Below are 15,144 nucleotides of genomic sequence, written 5' to 3' on the forward strand. Positions count from 1 at the left end.
CATTTGGTGGATCTGTCTCAGCTCAATGCGTATGCATTATATGAAACTCAAACGGGACGAAATATTTCAGTATGTGATTTTCAACAGAAACTTATCAAGGAGATCCTAGAGATTCACCACCAACCGCAAACAGAGGGACGTCGTGGAAGGAGATCGGCTGATGGTGACAATCCCTTACGCCTAACCGAGCGCCACTTGATGTCGCCAATCCCAGGAACTTGAAAGAAGAAAGCCGCCCAGAGGAAGTGTATTGTATATGCGAAACATGATGAACGAAGTGACACAAGATACATTTGTGTAAAATGTAATGTGCCTTTATGTTTGAATTTTTGTTTCGAGAGAGATCACACTTTGAAGTATTACTAATGTAATATCTTTCGTATTTTTTTCTCCTAATAAAGTACCTTTTTTGAACAAAATAAGACTTTCTGAAAAATAATTTAAAAAAAAGGAAACGATTTACACCGACAATACTGGATTTTGCGTCTCATTTTTATCAGCTACTGTCGTATATATACGCACCGGGTGAAAATAACGCGCACGGGCGGGAGCCGCTGAGAGTAAATGCGCAGTGAAAGGGTTAAGCACTTTGGAGGAATTAATATTGACACTTTCGACTACCACAAAAGTCTGATTGGTGGCGGCTGTCATGCCTTCTTTTATACTTTAAATATTCACGATGGCGGCACTTCGGGTCAAGTGATCTTACGGTCTTACATCCTAAATCTGATTGTGCTATTTTGCGTGCGAGGTGTCCGTGGGAGGGAGGGCGACTGCCACTCGTGAGTACGTCACTACCCGCGCCGCACAATCCCGCTATCACGCTCGAGTACTACGGAACATTAGTCCATCCAGCTATTGCGCTTTACCATCCCATGGAAACCATGTCTGGGTACTTTTCTATATTCTACAATATGAATGGTGCGCCGTACCACTCCATCCGAAACCGAATTCAGGTACAGCCCCATACTCTACTGCGTGGATTTGCGCTGTACTATACCGTCCAGAAACACGTCCATGCACAGCGCTGTACTACACATTCCCGCTGATGCGGTGGTACTACCCCATACATAGGAGTGGTGCTCGCGTGGGGCAGTAGCCGTCCCTCATATGGACACCTTGCACACAAAACAGCACAATTCAGCTTGGAGTTAACAGTTTGCGGCGGAGCGGGTCCGTTCGTACTTTTCATCTGCACCTACCCGTGGACCCGACGCAGCTGATCGCCGGTAGAGAAGCCGCGCAGAAACCTACCGTACTGCTACTAGCACCAGGCTGTAAACAACGAAACTATTCTAAGAATCGGGAGAAGGTCTTAATTTTGAATCAAAGGTAAAAATACTGACGAAACTTCGGTACATTCTTAACTCGAAAATGAGACGTTCACTGCCAAGCCCGTGCTAATCCTAACACAATCATGTACAAAGCCTTTCATTCAATTTAGCAAGTTTATGGTAACCTATTTCCCGAAATATGAACAACTACTGAGCACCGATTGTTCTTATATGAAAATGCTCGCCTTACTATTAAGTTTATCAGTGTCTAATTTACTCAGGATTTTAGTCATCATCTGCTCAATATACACAAAATTACTTAAAAATCCGTACTTTCTAAAAAAAAAAACACACCAGAATAAGTATGCCTTCACTTTAATGAACTTTCGAGGGATGTAGTACAACTAAAACCGGCGAATTATAACCTCCTTCGGAGCTCATACTACAAACACGACCGTACCATTGAAAGGCTGGGCTCCGACTACTTAGACTGCTGTAAGCATTCTGTATCTCCAAGAGAGAAGACGCGGGAAGAATACTCCGTTCTGATTGGTCAGTTCTCTTTAAGGCTAACAGAAAAACACTATTCTGCAACGTTAGTCCGCGCTTTTCATGACTAACCAAACAACAAATAACACACATTCAAACTGTACTTTTTCCCGAAATAAATTGTTAACATTCTGAGTTTTCTTTATACTTTACGTTATTAACTATTTTCACTTGCACTCGAATTAGCTTTTCTTTTACCATAAACTTAGTTAACATATTATGATACAAAATTCCCAGTCGTCTGAATTCACACTGTCTTAAGACTTTCTCATGCTAGTTCGTACAGCGTTTATCAATAGAACAATGATCTATATATTTTATTTAGATTACATTCATGCATCATTCATACCACTAAAAGCATATACAAAACTGTACAAACACAAAAAAATAAAAAGGCCTTCAAGAAATAAACAGAACAATTCACCAAACATTTTCTTGACCTGTTCCTTGAATTTCTCTGTGCACTACTGTACTATAGGGGACGAAAATTACAACTACGAACTCGACTGAACCCGCTTCAGACTATCTGTCACTGTGCACGCATGAGTGTTTCTCCCGATACATAGGCTCTACACAGGAGCGATTAAGGCACCGCGCCGTAAGTTGGACTGCACGTACAATCAAATGTAGGATATATGACTGTAAGATCACGTCACCCGACGTGCCGCCGTCGTGGATATTTAGAGTCTAAAAGAAAGCATGATAGCCGCCACTAATCATACTTACGTGGTAGTCGAAAGTGTCGACATGGATTCCTCCAAAATGCTCAACATGCCTCAGCTATTAGGGTGGAGGACGAGACCAACCGACGAACGCTTTGGTATATGGTTACGACTGGAGAACCTGGAAAATCTTGTTTCTGACTTTGGCAACATAAATTATACTGAAAATGGTACCCTCCTTAGCAAGAAAAATTTAAACGTGCTTACTCCTATAACAGAACTGTTTTACGATAACATTATGGTAGTTAAAATCTGTGATGATGGTGACTGTCAGGAGCAGTTAGAGAAGAGATGATCTGTAATGTTAAAGTAGGAGATGTGTGGCTCATTTAACTATTATCTACATAGTAAATTCCCCAGTTTCGTCACTGCAAGACATGGTGTCAAGGCGAAGCTACCATTTCTCCTACATGTATGCGACAGTGTGACAGCAAGAGCAATACTGCATAAAATCGGCAAGGAAGCACTGGAAACCATTTCGAAGAAATATAAAAATACTGTGGAAATACCGTATAAAGTGGAATTAGCCGACGTTAAATTGGATGTTCTAATGGAGTAGCTGCCTGGAATATTGCAACAGCTACTTGTAGACGATTATTACCCAAATTTTTAATAAAATGGAGATGTGCGATTAATATCAACCCACGTCTTCTGCATGGAAGGAGACCATCAGGGAAGCATCAGTGGGCCACGATAAGACAGCTGGAATAGACTGTTTAACGTGGATGAGCTCCAATTGTAGAATTAAGGTAGATAACAAATGTATATGTAAAATCACAAGCCCAGGAGTAAACAAAGTTATTGGTAATCATCTTATAGATTTTATACAGTGTCCAGACACGCAAATACGGGAAACCTTTACGTCTCCTTTGGCTAAGGTTCAAATGGCTCTGAGCACTATGGGACTTAACATCTGAGGTCATCAGTCCCCTAGAACTTAGTACTACTTAAACCTAACTAACCTAAGGACATCACACACATCCATGCCCGAGACAGGATTCGAACCTGCGACCGTAGCTGTCACGCGGTTCCAGACTGAAGCGCCTAGAACCGTTTGGCTAAGGAACATGGCACTACAAGCCTGGAGGCTACAATATACAACTACAGAATGGATCGTGTGTTCGATCCAGTGCAAAGCTGTTTAAGTGTATTAGACACTAACAAGCAGTATTTACTATAAGCTAAACTTTACTCTGTGCCAATTGCGTCCATGCTGTGTCAGCTAACTAATAATTTACAGAACAGTTACTGTGTAGTGTTTAACAATGTTCGGCAGTTTGTCTACTGGGGTAATAAGAACACCCGAAAATTTACTGGCATGCAAGTAAGTCTGCCAGACTCTCAAGACCGAGAAAAGCTAACAAGTTATGCTCTGTCTGCATACAGTTTTAATTACCTACCTGTAAACTACGTGGAGGTTCTTAACTCTGACTCAAAGAAAGACAATATGAGCACTACGCAGAAGTGATACGTTAAGGCAGTCTAGAACACTGTTCTCCACAATACCGTCCGATATAGATATCGCCGAATTGGGACTGGTACCTATAAATAATGTTATTCCCCAAGTCTTAAGAAAAAGACCCAATATATCAAACAGACGTAAGCTATTACCCATTAAAGATATTACTCCTTTATGTGCCGTTAACGTATTAAACGTACGGAAAGAACACTGAAAAAGGAAGTCCTCGAAATAAAGAAAATGAAACTGGAGTATATGGAGAAGACAACTGCCATAAAGGAAGAATATAAGCTGCAATTGGAAAAGAAGCTGCTATTACGGATGTGCAGGCCAGGTTTGTATACGGATTTAAACACACTGAATGGAAAAATCGGACTACGAAGGGGAATCCAAAATATTGGCATTTACAGTAAACAGCAATGTAAACTGGTCACGTATTGGGGTACTGGCTGAAATCAATGGAATCGAGACCATTTACTATATTACGGAATACACGAAAAATGTGATTATTAAGTTGTATTCCCATTATGATCTGCTTAAAAAGGATGTTTAAGTGTTGTGAGTGTGTTTGCAGCTCGTTATACATGCATTATTTATTGACAATTTTACACGTAGTGAACATGTCTGTGCATCAGTGTACTGCATTATTTTGTGAATATGTCTGCAGGCTGTGCAATGCATTATTTCGACATTTTATAATTAGTGAGAGTGTTTGCATAGAGTTTTACGTGCATTATTTTGACAATTTACAAGTTGTTTGCGTGTCTGTACATCAGTTAACCGTATTATTTCGAAATTTACTAGCAGTTTGTAAGTCTGTATTCTATGTAGTGTGACCAGAAGCACTTCAGGGCGAGTGTTTTGTATCAGTGGAATAAATAAACTAATAGAAATCCATCCGTAAACCAACTGTTCCAACTTCCCACTGAAAACAAATAAAGTACACTGCTTCCTCTCCAGCAGCTGGACGCAGACTAAATCCTTTTGCTGCCAATTCCTATGACTAGCTGGTGGTTGGATGACTCAGGTTAGTGTAGGTAGCCCAATCGACATATTTTCCCTCCAAAATTTTCCCGCCATTTTCTTAGGTTAGTGGAGGTTGTCCAAATGACCTTTTTCCCACCAAAAATATGAATTTCCAGCCATTTGCTTGGAGGGTGGGGAGGGGGAGGGGACGGAGGGGTTAGGTTGGGGGAGGTAGCCCAATTAACTATTTTGGCCGCCAAAATTTGTTCCCGCCATGACGTCATTGCGACATTGCCACATCTATCACCACCATCTTTGATCCGCCATCTTGAATAAATTTGGCAACAATTTCTTCAATTAAATTCAATGTCTCTTCTGTTACCGAAGGATTTCTACTAGCTCTTGAATTTTTACCTTCTTGATCGTCTGCTGCCTTCACTACTTCATCCCTCAAAGCTACCCATTCTTCTTCTACTGTATTTCTTTCCCCCATTCCTGTCAATTGTTCCCTTATGCTCTCCCTGAAACTCTGTACAACCTCTGGTTTTCATCTCTCAAAGCTACCCACTATTCTTCTGCTGTATTTCTTTCCCTCGTTCTTGTCAGTCATTCTCTAATGCTCACTCTGAATCCCTCAATAACCTCTGGTTCTTTCAGTTTATCCAGGTCCTGTCTTCTTAAAGTCCTTCCTTTTTAGGATTTTCTTCAGTTTTAATCTACAGTTCATAACCATTCCATATTCACTTACTACTTTTCGTTCTCTTCCTTTTCCTACTAGTCAATTCCAGTCCTCCATGACTATTAAATTTTCGTCTCCCTTCACTATCTGAATAATTGCTTTTATCTCATCACACATTTCTTCAATCTCTTCGTTGTCTGCGAGATAGTTGGCTTATATACTTGTACTACTACTACGTTAGGCGTGGGCTTCGTGTCTGTCTTGGCTACAATAATGCGCGTTCACTGTGCTGTTCGTAGTAGCTTACCTGCGCTCCTATTTTTTTATTCATTATTAAACTTACTCCTGCATTAGCCCTATTTGATTTTGTATTTCTAACCCCGTATTCACCTGACCAGAAGTCTTGTTCCTCCAGCCACCGAACTTCACTAATTTCCCCTATATCTAACTTTATCCATTTCTATCCTATCTGCCCGATTAAGTGATCAGACACTCGAAGCTCCAGTCCGCAGAACGCCAGTTTTGTTTCTCCTGATAGCAACGTCTTCCTGAGTCGTCTAAGATCCGAATGAGGGACTAGTTTACCTCCGGAATATTTTACCCAAGAGGACGCCATCATCGTTTAACCATACAGTAAAGCTGCATTCTCTCGGTAAAAATTACGGCTGTAGTTTCCCCTTGGTTTCAGTCGTTCGCAGTACCAGCACAACAAGGCCATTCTGGTTAAAGTTACAAGGCTAGATGAGTCAATCATCCAGCTACTGAAAAGGCTGTTGCCCCTCTTCAGGAACCACACGTTTGTCTGGCCTCTCAACAGTTACCCCTTCGTTGTGACTGTACATACGGTGCAGCTATCTGTATCGCTGAGGCACGCAAGCCTCCCCACCAAGGTCACCCAAGGTTCATAGGAGGTCTGTGGCTAGTACATTACTGTATTCTTAACTACAATTAATTATATTGATGTGTCTTCAAATGCATATCAAATATTATTCGAACAACTAGTTAAAAAAAAGTAGGGGAAAACCATGATTCTCTCTCTTTTACATGCTCTCTAGTAAAAGAAATTGCGTAAACTGACACGAGAACTACAGTAGAGCGTCAACTAAACTGTGTTTCATATTATGGAAAGCAGACATTAAAAGTGGATATGACGCTGGTACTACCGATAAGTTCTGAGGATGATCTAAAAGTACCGTTACATGGGCTTGTTTGCAACGAAAAGATAAACGACAGAAAGTATGAGAATGACAACATAATTAACATCGTAGACTGGAGTATTTGAGAAGAACAAAGTATAGAATTGTCTAATCTGGAGTCAAGATTTCGCAAAATAAAATAAATGAGGAAGACATGGACAGCAGAAAGTGTTACAAAAAAGTTTTTATTAGAAATCTCACTGACATCTGCCTTCTCAGTATCTACCATCATTGAAGCATAGCATTTTATGTGATTACTCCTAGCCTATTCCAGATTTACGACTTTTGGGCTTGTGCTGGTCTGTACAGTGGATTCCTCTTATCTGCTTCCTGAGGAGTTTCACTTACCTTTCGTGACTTACCTCTGTAGCGGTACTTCGTGTTCCTCCGCTTCCTTCATAATTTAATAATCTATTCAGTTCGCATTCATTGGTGATCTTTTCATTTGACTTTACATCGAGCGATCATCGTCTCAGATGAGGAGCCAGTCCACTGATGAAGCGTGCAGAGGCAGTTGCAATAATCGTTTCGGCCTTCATATTGTTTCTCTAAGACAAGTACATCACGCAAGTGGAAAGTAGGCAAGGCGTTTTGATCAGGAATTAGCCAGAACAAAAGTCTTCAACCTCTCAAATTCAGTCTTACGTTCATCGTAAACTATTTCAAAAGTGAAGCGTTAGGTTTTAGAAATCAGTGATATTCAGAAAAATGTCTGTTCCGCTATGCCAAGTGAGAGTTCTTCGTATAGAGGTTCCATTCTTAACTTTTTTTTAAAACATATTTCGATGATATTTGCTTGTTTAGATAGCTGGTAAATAGTGCTGTCGCTATCCTACAAGATGACCCTACAGATACGAAATAAACAATAAATCATACGTATTGCTGTTTACCTACTAACAGCTGCGTAGATTAAAGAACACTTCTTCCAAAGTCGTCTTTCCACCTAATTACTAAAGAATTCGTTTTAAGATTGTCCTTTTGTCGAAGATAGATCTTTCATTTCGTCGATCTCTTGACCTTTGCTGAACAAAGCTGCCATCGATTTGTCTTTCATACATTTTTTTTTTTTTTACTTTCTCCATTTTGTGTAGCTAACTGCCTTAAACAGGGATCATCTTTTCCTGTAATATTTCCCTTTTTTCAGATGTCAGTTTGGTTCTAGTGGTCGATACTGCTATTGTTTATAATTTTAGTTCTTTATCTGTTATCTGCCTATATATATGTATGGGACTACGCAGATCGTCCATCAAGTTCAAAGCATTACTCTACCTCATACTGCTTTTAATAAACGAAAAGCACCATATTGCTCATTAGCCCACAGCATTAATTTATTCAGGTTAGCCGGGTTTCGACTTACAGGGCCATAACTAAACTTTAACTGATTATCGTCGTCAAGTAAGTTACAATGTTTGTAAACAACATAAGAGCTTTTCGTGTATTATTTTATTCTGTCAAAAATCGACGGAAGAATCAGTTAACATCATAATGATTTCAGTCGTTTAATCAAGAAACATGCTCAAATGGAATCGCCCACCTAATAGATCACTACACGGACGGATAGAGGAAGTTTTATTTCAAAGTCCAATCTGTTATTAGCGGCAACCACAGTTAAATGAAAGTGGATATCAGTAAAAGACGTATTTTATCCATCATTGGAATGTGCCTAGGACAGCCATCTCAATTGTCCCAAGAAAGCTTTTCAGATAGCCTATATCAGAACATCTTCCCGGCATGTGAAAAGTGCAGGAAAGGGTAAGATGACTTCCGTAAGACAGTTGGGAAACAAGGAGAGTATTCATCTCTTCAGAATCTGATTTATTGCATGCAGATACTCATAATAATACCATTTACAAACCTTTAGTTTCCTACTTGTCTCAGGCAAACGTTGTTTTGTAATCAATAACTAAAATAGAAGTCATGTGACAAGGGCCTTCCTTCGGGTAGACCGTTCGCCGGGTGGAAGTCTTTCGATTTGACGCCACTTCGGCGACTTGCGCGTCGATGGGAATGAAATGATGATAATTAGGACAACACAACACCCAGTCCCTGGGTGGAGAAAAATCTCCGACCCAGCCGGGAATCGAACCCGGGCCCTTAGGATTGAAGTCTGTCACCTACCGGGGGCGGACAATCAATAACTGATCTGTAATTATTCAAATATCAGCCCGTGTGTAGACGAATGTAAAGCATCTCCATTGTTTGTCTTTGCTGATATTTCGACATATCTCTAAACTTTTCGACATCTCTTTATTATTGTACTTTAGTAAGTGTATCGTTTTCAAGTGTATCGTTATAATCCGTTATGTTTACTGAAACAACAATTGTTACAAGTTGGCTGTACAGCTTTATTGACTGAGGCCAATAAATAAATGTGTCACTGTTAAAAAAAATCTGTTCATCATTACTTTGAATACAACCTTTTTTGTAAAGGCTGTATACTGATGTGGTGGGGAAAGAGTTAAAACAAAAACAGTCCGTCATCAAAGACTATAATCTTTACGAATGTGAAGAGATTTCTTGTGTCAACCCATTCGCCACTATTTGGATACCAGTTTCGTCCAAATCATTATGTTGCTCTTTTTTTAACTGAGTCTGTTCCATTGTTAGAAAATTCACCGAGTGCAATGAATCGGGCAAAGTTTCTTCCTCTTTGTTACTGATCTCTTCATTTAAATTAACATCATCGCAAGACAGATTATGATTCTGAATATTTATCACCTCTAATCGCTGTTCAGCAAGCAGGTTACACTGAAAAAAAAAAGCGGTAGCTACAAACCTAAACTTTTTTTTTGCAGTAACTGACAATAAATTTACTTTTGTAGAACAACTTCTATTTGCACTGTAAGTAAACGGAATGTATTTCAAGTTATCAAAGTGAAATGCAATTAGGGATTTTTCATTGATACGTAAAGATGCACTAGCTGACAAAACTTGCAAGGAAATTCAAAGGTTATCACTTAGTGCAGACTACAGAGAGCCATGCGTTTGTTTTTTTATCTTTTTTTACATCCATACTACCGGGCTGGTACTTTTTAGGTCGCTGTCTACACAATTATACGTCGTGCTGAAGCTGTTCTAGAAGTGCGCAAAACATGTGCTGTTAGAAGGCCTCCGATTGTTCGTCTTATCTCTACCTTATATTTTGCAAGTCAATCACACAAACAAGTGGGTGACGTTCTTTAAAACATAGATGCGTAACATGTGGCAACAAAGAAGTCACCACAAAGTACTGTGCACCACTCACTTAAGGGAATGAAGATATCTGCGACCATGTTAAAGTTTTGCGCCGACCAGAAAGCTGTCATTAGTACGTATGAACGACCTGTCTGATACTAATGTGTAAATGTTCCTCAGATGCAAAACCAAATCCTGTAGTTGGTCCTGTCTCACCCCAAAACATGTCATATGCTGCTATAGACGCTGACCTTCAAACTTCAGTGACGGATGCAAACTTCCCGCTGGCTGCACTGACAGAATACACAGTGAAATCAGCTTCACGCATAACAGTTTATCTCCATTTACTACGTATTGTTTTTATAGGACACGAAAGTGAACAAATACACATGTGTGTATCTTAGCAACTAGTTCCTTTATTTGTGTGTGTGTGTGTGTGTGTGTGTGTGTGTGTGTGTTGGGGGGGGGGGGGGGGGGAGGATCAATAGCGAGGTTAGCGGCTCCGTAACGTTCTTAATGTACAATGCACATGGACATGCTGTATTAAATAATACAATCTGTACATAGTCTGTAAATAACGCGGGCACGGTGTCTCGTATCGTTACAGGAGCTATTTGAAAACAATGATTAGTTTCCATAATTGACAAGTTACATTCTCGTAATAGAACCTCGAAATTAAAACGTCTGATACGTAGAAAGACTTTTACCTCTCCATTGTTCGGAAATTTATCTCAAATATGGTTATAATACAACACGATAGCAGCAAACTTACGAGTCATCACCTTAATCACTGAGAGAGTTGCTATCAGCTTTTCTGTTTTACATTCAGTACCTGAATGTCTTTGATTAGCGAAGATTGTAGCTGTCTTTACACTAATACAATACCTGCCATATAGTTGTAAGTGTACTTTTTTCTATAGATCTATGGTGTGCCTCTCTAACCTTTTAGCAATGATGATAAACCTGAGCAAATGTTTTTGAGGAATTGTAAACGGAGGAAGCTGTTTCGATTTTTCAGTTTTAACTAAAAAGAAATGTGCCTTATTGCAGTGTTCCCATTAATTAATAAAGTTTATCTTCAGAATTTCGATGGCTGTAGTTTGTAACCGTAATAATAAAGAGAAATATGGGGAGTAACTGGACAGAATGTAACATTTACTTCCTCAACAACTTTAGAGGTCAAGAGATTTCATCTTTTTTAAATGTTTTCTTTCTTACTTTCTTTCACCAACTTACCATGATATTTTGGAAGTCTGTGTCTGTTGGTTGCATCTCGGTGCCGTTGAACTTTCTTCAGACTTGGCTAAAGGTGACAGCTGCAAGTGAATGTAGTGTTTTTGAAGTAGTTTAGCTACTGTATGTATACCGGAAGCCAGTTTGCCTTTAAGTGACTGAACAACTCTCCTCGTTATACTATGGCGTAAGAAACTTGCTAAGGCGAAGTCCACTTCAGAAGTATTAGTTATGCAATTATCCTGAGCTTAAGTGATTATGTATACATGTATGTGTCTCAGAATGTTGCTAGTAGGATCTCAATACGGTGCCTCGTAAATTTAAGGCAATAGCAAGTGTTGTTGCATCAGTATGCTGTTAAAGAGTTCTGCATAAGAAATTTATCAATCGTCTTGCTAACGATTTGTAATTTTCTGTGTCCTTCAGTACAAGGAGAGCCTACATAACAGCCTCCGCGTGCAAAACCGCACAGAGAGTAATTTCAAGGAAACTCCTTGAGCAAGTGGAAAGGCGAGATGTAGACGTCACCAGAGGCAGCTGATGTGAACTTTCGCCCTTGTCGTTCTGTCGGCACCTCTCATACGTGCATATGGTCATGAATTTCTGCAGCGTGTGTAATCTTTGAAGCATCTTTGTGTTTACGATACATTAACATTGCACAAAAATCGAACAGCATCTCACAGTGTTGGAATTCACCATATTGTATTGTCGTGTGACTGGAAAAATCTGATGTTAAATTGCACCACAAAGAAACTACTTTTAATTTTTTTCTCGTCTATAGTAAGGTGTGCTATAACTGTTCATAAAGCGTTAATGAACGAAATACCATATTTAAAAATCTTTGAAGTGATGTTTTCTTAAATATGTTGAGCAAATGATCATTTTTTCGAAGGTTTCTTATATTTGAAAGAAAAATAAGTATCAGGTATTGCCAGAAAAATGTGCTCATATCTTTGAGAATTTTTTGCACTGCAAGGTGGAATAAACAGGATAGGTAGGAATACGTAAATTCCCTTCCCTGCAAATCTCTGTGGCCATCAATGTTTGATATGCTACTAAAGACCTTGCAATGAATAAAATATCGTAAGACCACTCTATATATGTCTTGAGCAAAACTGTTCATAGCTTCAGAAGTAGCTACTGTTAGCCAATTATGTAAGTTCACTCCCAACTATTTTGATGCTTAGTCTACATAGATTGGAACACAGTGAAAACTCAGAAAAAAGATGAATTTTACACGTAATCGTAAAAAATTTATTTCCACTTACAAATAAAAAAAACATACATTCTTGATTATTTCATAGAAATAACCTTTGTCTCTTTACATAAAACACGCAATGGACAAATAAAAATAATATTAATTGTAAGCAATATTTATGGCAGTTAAATTACGCAGAACCGGAGGCGCGATATTCCGCTGATATAAATCGGTGTAGTGTGACATTAAATACGGTTCACCTTGAGAGAGGAGGTTGCGCAACAGCGGCTAGGCAGTACTTTCTAGCAAACACAACTCGACAGGTAAGCCGCTGCTGCTATCGCCTCGCGAACATCGCACCTCCGAGCTCAGAGCCAACTTTCCACTTATCGTATAGCGTACAATGGAGTATAAGAAGTGACTAGGACTACTACGAATAAAACTGTATCAATATCTTCGTTCCAATTTCTTTACAACAAAAACCAGACTTTTAAGAGTTAACATCACTGTAACAGGACACCTTTCAAAATACAGCGAAATATACATTGCGGTGCCTTCCAACTTTTTTTTATTACTTTAAGTACCTAATTTTGATTACATTTCACAAACTCGTGTAAACAGATACAGCAACGGAGCGGGGTTAATGGTTAACTGAGACAATAGCACTGGGGAGTTCGTTTTCCCCGCTCCTTGGTTAACAACACTTCTCTCTCTGCTACAAATATCAGTACGCTAGCGCGTGGCAGAGAGAAAACAAGAGAGAAGAAAACAATATATAAACGTGTTTATCAAAGGACAAAGGCTGTGTGGTAATAGGTAACACAATTCCCATGGGCAGTCAAAAATATAAGCAGTATTGCTCTGCGAGTCAGGGCCAGAACAAAATAAAAATAATTATATGTATACTGTGGCAGTGATTATAAAAACCGAATCTTAAAAAAAAAGAAGCCTATTTTTTTTCTTCAGTGGGGTCACGTCATTGTGGGAGAGCAGCTACTGGAAGTGAAATACAACACGGAAATGCGAAACGTGAATTTTTCAGTTCCCGTGCTTCCAGCCTGATGACAGGGTTACAAGAAATCGGGATTGATATGGTTACGATTGATACAGTTCGTATCGGGGAGTTCAGATGAGTTCTTTAGACACTTACCGTGCACCTTGTACACGAATATTTAAGGAAATTGTGGCATCGTGTGATACTCCCCTGGGTGATTAATAGAACTTCATCAGTAAACCTGCCTGAGTGATTTTCAGGGTATTTTGTAATGTTACATAGGCAGGTTTAACGCTTTTTTTTCTAAAGATTATACATTAGCTGGTCAGTTAGAGATAGGATCTGCTGCGATACTGACATGCTCATGAGCTATGTTGAACATTTTTTAAAAAACTGTCAGACTCCCCGTAAAAAAAATTTCCGTGCGCAGCTCGGATTGCGCCGGGCACTTCCGTATCGAGGGCAGCGCGTCCCAGTCGACCAGGGACGACGAGGGGTGGGGGGCGACCCCGATCCTGCGCACCTGCAGTGTGCTGCGCGCTTTTGGCACAGCTGAGCCGCGCGTGCGTTGCGCTGTCTGTCTCCCTGTCCCTCTCTTCCTCCTCCTCCTCCCCCTCCTCACTCCTACGTCACGGCAGAGCTCCCGAAAACGGTGGGAGCCGGTGAGCGGAGGTTGACGGTGCGGCCGCGCGCCCTGCGCCGTGCCGGCTGCCCTGGAGGTCAGTGACCGCGCGCTGCGCTGCGCCTCGCCGCCAGCGGCCTGCTAGCGCGCTCGCTCGCTCTCCCCACGTGACCCCACGACACACTAGCCTCTCCTTGAGCAAATAACGCGTGGCGCGTGTCCCTGCCGCGGCTCGCATGGTAACACTGGCGCTAGGCGTACGCCTCGGCAGGGCTTCACGCGCCTTCCCCGCTTTTAGGTTTACCCAGAAAAAATATATATATATATCTAAAAGGCTTACTCTCTTTCAAACAATACCCTTAAAACTAACTTTTAATGTAATTTAAACAGTATCATACGAACAATTAAAAAGGAATAGCCCCTATAGTCAGAAAAAAACTGCTATGTTCTAATCAATGTTTACTCCATTAACGAAATGTGAATTTAACCATGAATTTTCTACGATAAAACCAAAGGAAAAAAAGCTACTACTTTAGCCCATAAGTAATTCTCTGCTGTGGTATGGGACAAAAGTTTTATGGTGTTCGTTGCGACCCCAGTAACTAGCTTAAGTGCTAAAATGATCAGGACACATAAGTGTTGGGGTTTAAATTACAAATGGTAAATAGGCCACTTAAGGAAACATATGACCTTACTCAGTAAGTAGTCATTCTATAGCTAAAATATATATAATATATAAAATCCTGGTAACAAAAATTGTTTGAAAGTAAGTGATCGAGTCTCGATCAACATTTCAATACCGCGTCTCATAGTAACTTTTTTTTTAAAAACATAATTTGTTTTTGAAACATTTTTATACAAACAGGACATGCCTTATAAAGGTAAAAATAAATTTCGAGACTAGCTACATTTCTAGAAATATGCTCAGCTGTTCACATACACATTTAGTATCTGTAGGAAATTTTGTTGTTTAACAGTCGGTGACTGCCTGGTTTGGTAGCGGCAGTTGCATTAGTACTATGACAGTGGCGTTTCCAGTCATTGCTAGTTCATATTATTATTTGCTTTTTATCTGAGC

The sequence above is a fragment of the Schistocerca nitens genome, chromosome 4 (genome assembly GCF_023898315.1).
Source record: "Schistocerca nitens isolate TAMUIC-IGC-003100 chromosome 4, iqSchNite1.1, whole genome shotgun sequence".
Lineage (NCBI taxonomy): Eukaryota > Metazoa > Arthropoda > Insecta > Orthoptera > Acrididae > Schistocerca > Schistocerca nitens.